The sequence below is a fragment of the Podarcis bocagei genome, assembly GCF_964188305.1.
Source record: "Podarcis bocagei genome assembly, chromosome: 3".
NCBI lineage: Eukaryota > Metazoa > Chordata > Lepidosauria > Squamata > Lacertidae > Podarcis > Podarcis bocagei.
The window spans coordinates 24161549-24169433 of NC_138127.1; positions in this window are offsets into that span (position 1 = coordinate 24161549).

A 7885-nucleotide genomic window follows, 5' to 3' on the forward strand; every position below is an offset into this window, starting at 1 on the left:
ACCATTTTATTTTGTACACGTTGCCTAACTCAAATGTTTCAGTGTGAGTACAAGGAACAAATCACGCTAACCCAGTCTCCTCGTTTGATTAAATGAGTGTTTGGGAAAAGTACCCTGGAAAGTTTAATGAAATCCCCACTGAAATTAATTGGAACAGTAGAAGAACATTGTTCACCAGAACGCAAATCAGGCTGTCTTCAAGAAACATTGCCAAGGCCCTTTCAGGTTCTCTTTATCTTAGCTAGGTTACTCAATAATAAAAGAAAAGTGGCAGTGTGGGTTTTGGAATGCCCTCTCTAAAGACGTGGGTGGGTTAAACCACAGAGCTTAGGACTTGCCGATTAGAAGGTTGGTAGTTCGAATCCCCGCAAAGGGGTGAGCTCCCATTGCTCGGTCACTGCTCCTGCCAACCTAGCAGTTCGAAAGCAGGTCAAAGTGCAAGTAGATAAATAGGTACCTCTTCAGCGGGAAGGTAAACGGCGTTTCCGTGTGCTGCTCTGGTTCTCCAGAAGCAGCTTAGTCATGCTGGCCACATGACCCGGAAGCTGTACACCGGCTCCCTCGGCCAATAAAGCGAGATGAGCGCCTCAACCCCAGAGTCGTCTGCGACTGGACCTAATGGTCAGGGGTCCCTTTACCTCTAAAGACACTTGCCTGGCACGTACTCTTCTTTACTCAGAAATTTCAACTTGAGATTCTAAGGGTTGTATCTATTTTTTATTATTGTATTTGTACTGTGATGAAAAGGTCACACCATCCTGAAATCCTACTGTCACCATTAATATAGTAATATATTATCTTTCTTCCTGCAGTAGCCCAGGGCACCGCACAACTTAATGAAAATGTGACGTTTTCCACAAATGGGAATTCACAGCACTGTATCAACAGATGTTTTTTGGGGTGGTAGATCTTAGAAGTTCCCAACAGTGACTCTTGGGAATGTCATAGAGCAGGAGAAACCTGTACAATGCTATCTTTGGACTGGCAATCACATAACCTTGGTTAAAGTCACAAACTAGTGCAATATGTGTCTTAAAAATAAAAATAAAAACACCTTTGTTTGCTAGCTGCAATCTTCACCTGTTGCTTGTATGCCGTATGTCATGTCAATGGTATTGCTGAAACCCCCTCAAGATTAGTATGGAAAAGCTTTTCCCAACCTGAGGTTCTCTAGCACATGCCAGCTGGGGCTGATGGGAGTTCTGGTCCAACACAGCTGGAGGGCACCTCGTCCCCTTAATCCTGCTTGCACAGACATAGCTTGGCAAAGTTCTCTTCCATCGCCTCTATTGCAACTCAATAAGCCCTCGGGGCATTCTGTGATCCCGTATTAACATCAAATAATGTGGAGACCTAGCTTACAAGCAAGCTGATCAGCAGCCCCAGCCCAGCCAGATGTGGGATATATTGGTTAAGGGCTCGGCACGTGCGGATTTCAAGAAGGGTAATCTTCTATCTGTGTGGGCTGCAGAAGTATTGACCACAAATATTTTTCCTAGTACCAGATATGTTTTTCCTGGCACCAAATGTGTAATACAGTGTGACAGAACATACAACAGAATTCATGGAGGTAAATGGTTATATAGCATGAAATTAGCTCTTCCTGTGGTTGTCTCTCCATGAGCAAATAAATGCTATATCAGTATTACATTGTGTAACTATTATATGGAAGCCAAGAGTTGAAAGGGGTCAGAAGGTAGGGGAAGATCAGCTGGGGAAGAGGGTTAGTGTTAGGGGGAAAGCAGCAGACAGAGAAAGGTTAATCATCCCCTTGACCCCACCACTTTCCCCCCACTTCAAATTGCCTTATGCTTATAATGCTTTGCAGAGCAAGCCTCTAAGGCTTTCTTCCATGCACTTGCATATTGGTTCTAAGTATACTAGAGGATACCAGAAAGAGACGATTCAAGTGTTGGGCTGCTTGAGCCCAGCACATACCGTATTTTTTGCACCATAACACTCACTTTTTTCCTCCTAAAAAGTAAGGGGAAATGTCTGTGCGTGTTATGGAGGGAATGCCTACGGGTGGCATGCCTACGGATTTTCCTCCTCTAAAAACTATGTGCGTGTTATGGTCGGGTGCGTGTTATAGAGCGAAAAATACGGTACTTTTAGTAGTAGAATGAGCTATGCATAAATGCTTAAGTAAATAATCCCCAAATTTTCAATTAAGTGCAGGTGTGAAGTTTGTTCCTTCCTTGGACCTAAGAAGTGTTATGCAGCTGTACAAGGAGTAAATATTCTGCAGTTGCAGAAATCCAGAATCTAATAGTTTTAAGATTGTTTCTCATTTCCTCTTAAGTTCACGCAACATAGTGGGATAAGCCCTGTCAAACTGAGTTACTAAAGCTTGTGTAAGATGATCCAGAAGTTAGAAATAATTCTAATTAAATGCACTAAATAAATTTATCCCAGATGTTTCTAAGACAGCTATTGTAGAGATGCTACATAACTTCATGGCAGGAGAAAGTGCATATAAAGTTTCAGACCTCCTTTATTCCAAAGTTCAAGACGTGTATCTGGGCAGTTATTTATTTCGTTTACCAACAAGTATAAATAATAAAGTAAACAAATAGCCTAGATATGCTTCTGTCACCAATGGTATGGTGTGATTTACAGCTGATTAGAAGTACAATCAACTGTTCCATGAGGATGAAACTTAAAATGATATAGATCTTTAGGAAGTAAAAAATATTCTCCCTTTGTATATCACTTCAAAGTAGGTATCTAAGCAGTTTATGGAAAACAATAACATAGCAATTCAATTACAAAGTAAGAGCACAAATACATAACTGAGTAAACACCATGTGTGAACAAAATACAGCCAAATCTTTGTCAAGGAAGACCTGGGCAAAAAGGAAAGCTTCCAGTAAACACTGTAAGCTGTACAAATGATGCACAAAGTTCCTAATTGTGGGAAAACTAAAGACATCACTGGTGAGTAAAATATGTACTTATAAAATAAAGACATTGCAATAAATAAGGAGTCACATGTGTTTAAGTGGCACTACACTGATTGAAGGAGCAATTCATGCAATTCAGGACACACAGAGCAAAATATAAGCAGGGTGCTAACTCTGCATTTGTCCTTCCAACTACCTCAAGTTGAGGGACAGGTCCCCATCCGTTTGGTATCTTCACAGAGCACCTTCCTTTGTTCCCTTAATGACCCATTATCTCAACAAGAAGCTAGCCGGGCTATTCCAAGAATTAGAAGAGCCACTAGGCTTTCAGCTTAACCTCCACAACTCATAATCCTATTTTAGTCTGTTATGATAGGCCTGGGTTGCGTATCACTTTAAACCATAGTTAAAATAAATCATGGTTAAATGTGAATGAGCATCTTGGTGATACAAGGAGCTGAAATCACAGGTGCTGCATTCCTACCTTACTCCTGCCACAGAGGCAGGGTGCAAATAATCAAATTAGTAGGAGGCGTATGGTATGGTTTAGTGTTATGACAAATGTCAGCTCATGGTTTGTCTTCTTCAAACACACCATTGCAGGACATTTGTGAAGATAATATGCACATAGAAACTGATACAATGGCAGTCATATTGGCACATGGGAGCGATATCCAAGACAGGCCATTAAGTGGTGTGGAGGAGTGTAGAGCAGGTAGCTTAGAAATAAGATGTAAGGGGAACAACCCCCAAAATCTGGCTCGTACACAGCTGGTTTCATACTTTAGTGTTCAAAGGAGGCCCTTGTGACTTGCCAGATGTGAGAGGGACCATCAGTCACCATGCAAGAAAATAGGCATTTATCTCTTAGAAGAATGCTTTTAAAAATTCTGATCCAAGTGGGAAGGAAATAGTATTATGTACACATGTGGAATTAATGTTCTGCAGTTTTCACATACAGCAAAAGTGGCCAGCTTTGTAGGATGTCAATTAAATTCATAGGTTTGATTGTACAATGTGTTCTTAGCTACAGTATCGGAATGTGCATTTTAAAAAAAGAAATACCACATTACTTTCATTTATAATGGAGTTCTTCAACACAGGTATGTGTCCGACATCATTAAAACATCTTGTTGCTTGACCAGGTCACCAGTGCATCAGTGATGCCAGTTTTTGGCTACGCTATTTCAGGTTGTGATTATACAAGGGGTTTTCAGTTGTGTGTGAAAACAAACAGTGGATGCAGACATGCCTCAACGTCTCCCTCTGTCTCAAACATGGTTCTGAGCTTTGCCCTTGTTGGATTTTGCAACCAAGAAGATTCAGCTAAATCTATTTTTTAAAACATGTTGAGTTCAATGGGATAGGTAAGCATATGCTCAGCTTTCACCTTTTGAAATGAATGGGGCTTAAACGTGTTTAAATTGGCTGCCCTATAGTCTTCTGTATGAGGGATGGGGAATGCATGACCTCCACCCAAAATGTACTCAAACATCACCTCCCATCATCTCTGATCATTGGCTGTGCTGACTGGAGCTGATGGGAACTGGATTCCCAACAACATCTAGAGAGCCACAGGTTCCCAGTCTGTGCCCTAAGCAGTTCCTACAGAGAAGAGGCATTGGGGGGGGGGGGGCTTTCTTGCAAGTGAAAAGTTGCAAATTCTTCAAACAAAGCCAATTGCCTTAATTCCCTCTTAGCTTTCCAGCGGCATCTCTCCTGCCCCGTCGAGAGCAAACTTCCAGGTACTTGGAGCATTATTATAGAAAACTCATGTCCTTGCAAAACAACATTGTTGTCACTCTTGGGTCAATTTATACTCATTCAACAGAAAATAAATGTCTGTTTCTTGTTGAAGTATGGGAGCATTGCTCTAGTTTACTTGTATTGGTTTGAATCATATTATTCCCCAATGCGAAATGGGTGTTTTGACATGTGTGCAACTAAACAGGAAGGACATGGAAACAGCTGTGAGGACAGGCTTGGAAGGCAGAATGTTTTTACTGAGTTATGAGGACTGTGTCTAAGCACCATGAATAAAACCCAGCAGTTACAAATGTGATGCATTAAAAAGAGGATAGGGTAGGGGGAAGCTTTACTGACTCATGATCAGTCTGTGATTCACTAGACTCCACATATTTATGCTGCTAGACACTTCAGTTCTGTGCACCTTCTTGTTAGGTTAGGCTAGACTAATGCTTCCTCTGCTGCTGCTCAAACCCTTTCCTCTGCCTGAGATTTATATATGACACCTTAGTAACGTGGAACATAGGGTTAGGAAATATTTGAGAAATTCCAGAAGGACGTCAACAACTACCACTTCACCACCAACTTCAGCCTGGACCAGTCCATGCAACAATTCACTTTTTGGACATCAATGTGCATCTGCACATTGGACTGATAAGCAGCACCTTATGCACAATGAATATAGAATCAGCACCATATACACACTGAGATGCCTCTAGCATTCTAGAAAGTATAACAAGAGCCGTTGCCTATGGCCAAACCCTAAGATACAACTGTTTATTCTAGTTTCTTGGACAGGGCCTCACATGCAAGATTTTCATCAGGCATTCCTTAAATGTCAATGCCACTCAACAAAGTAAAAAGGCAACAATCAACAAGGTCTGACTGGTATGTAGGAATAATCTCCTATGGATGTGACAGAATATACCCCTTGTGTCACCTATAACTTTCAGTGAATACAATTCCAATGTATTATCAACGATCCATAGCTGATCCTGAACCATTATATTTCCTTTCTGGTCTTGAGTGGTAGTTCTGTCCCTGCTTACAAACTGCCCCTAATGTAAAACAGCAGTGCACTAGCAGCAACAACAGAGACATAACACAACACAACACAGGGACCCGGCTCCGCAACAAATCCAGATGTCTGTAGCTACATCTACCCAGGCAAAGCTGTTGCAGGATTTGTTTACTCATATTTAACAAAATATATTTATCTCTTGATCGTAAGAAAACTTCCCAAGTGGTTTGCAAAAACATACAACAAAACATTGAAATTCTCCATTTAAAAACACACATAAAAGTAGGTATTTAAAAACATTCCAAAGCTCATCAAAATCAACAGCAGCTAAAAAGAAATAAAACACATGAAACTTCCAGATGTCTGGATAGACCCTCCTATTTTTAAAAAGCTGGTCCTGAAAAGAATAACACCACCTTTAACTTCAGAGACTCATTCACCTGCTCACCTACAAATGGGAACTATACCACCTGCAAGTGATTCCCTTCTGCTTCCTTCATAGGACAAGCAGGTGAATTCTATGGAAAATAATGAATGGATACAAATCTGACCACAGAAATGGCAATGCTGAGAAACCAGGAGGGAGAACATGGCAGTATCCCAGGACATTCCACTGCTGAGCTACTGCTCTAAAGGTACCGATGCTAAAATTATACTATGACCCATTATAATTTTTCAAGTTTGTTGCTAGGCTAAAGCTGAGGATATTTAGTAAAGGGAAAACAACAACAATAGCATAGGACAGTTGCAAGTGGCAGATTAAAAAAAAAATCCTGCTTGTGAATGCCTATATTTTGATGTGCATACCATTCCATAAAGTAGGTGTGCAATTAACAATGCAAAGTAGACTCCTGCATGCAGAAGAGATTAGTCTTCCTTATACATGAACTGTTTGTAGAAGAGAGGCTGTTGCACCAGCTATCTGGGAGAACTAGTCCTAAGAGATGGAGGAAATCATAAAAACACATTGATGTGGAGTGCATAACCTCTGGGATTTTACAGAATAGGTTGGATAAACATCTGCCACTTAGCAGTTATTTAATCTTGAGCTTTACTACATCTTTCCTGACTCAGGGGGTTGTGATGAACCTTGAAAGCCTATCACAATTTTAGTATCCTGTGACATAACCTAAATTGTCTAATGTCAGTTGACCTTAAGAACCTGGCATTCTTCTGAGTTCCAGAGTCTTTATCAACACTCCCTTGAGCCCAGTCCAGCAGATGAAGCAGCTCTAGCTTTGAGCTGTAAAAGCTGTATTCCTGGTTCTATCTAGCACGGATATCAGGGTTAAATTCTTACATAAGCTGGGACATATGGAAACATTAGCACTGATGAGAAATGAGGCAAGTCAGCTCATGGGCTCTGTTTCTCCGTTATGGCTTACAGCTGAGTAAATGAAGCTGGAATGCTGGAATGTTTTGTGGACAACGTAACAAAAGCAAATGTCTCATCCATGTCTTGCAGTAGCTTTCCCATGAGCTTGATACACATATCCATAGAGGCTCAATTTTCACCTACAGTCATGGCTTATTTTGAGGCAGGACCTATTTCAATGTCATGCTAGAGTTGGGGCCAAATCAAAGGTGACATGGGAGAGCATGATTGGATTGCCTGGATTTGGGCCACAGTACTGAAGGAGAGGAGGTTATCCCTATCCTTGCCATTTCCACAACTTACATAAATTGCCTGTGCCACATAAGGTTAGCTGTGAAAGAGGAAAAAACAGGAAGAATAGGTGTACCTATCTCCCTCCAGCCCAGGGATTAATAGCAACTATGAGTTAGCCTGGAAAAGAGGAGACTGCAAGGAGATACGGTAGCCATTTTCAAATATCTCAAGGGCTGTCAAATGAAAGCAGGAACAAGCTTGTTTTCTCCTGCTCTGGAGGGTAGGACTTGAACCAGTGGCTTCACATTACAAGAAAGGAGATTCTGGCTAAACACTTTCTGACAGATAGCATGAGCAACCAACCCCTATTCCTCCAGCACTGCAGCCCCAATCCAATCTCCAGGGGGCTGTTTAAACAGAAGAAAGAAGGTCAGGATATCTGATCATGGACCTTTGATTTTGCATCTAGTCTGGCTCTTAGTGGCTTGGGAGCCACTGCAGTCCTTCCTATGCTGCTCTGAAAACATTCTTAAAAAATCTTCCATTTATAACAACCAACCAACCAACCAACCAACCAACCAACCAACCAAGCTGCTATTAAATATG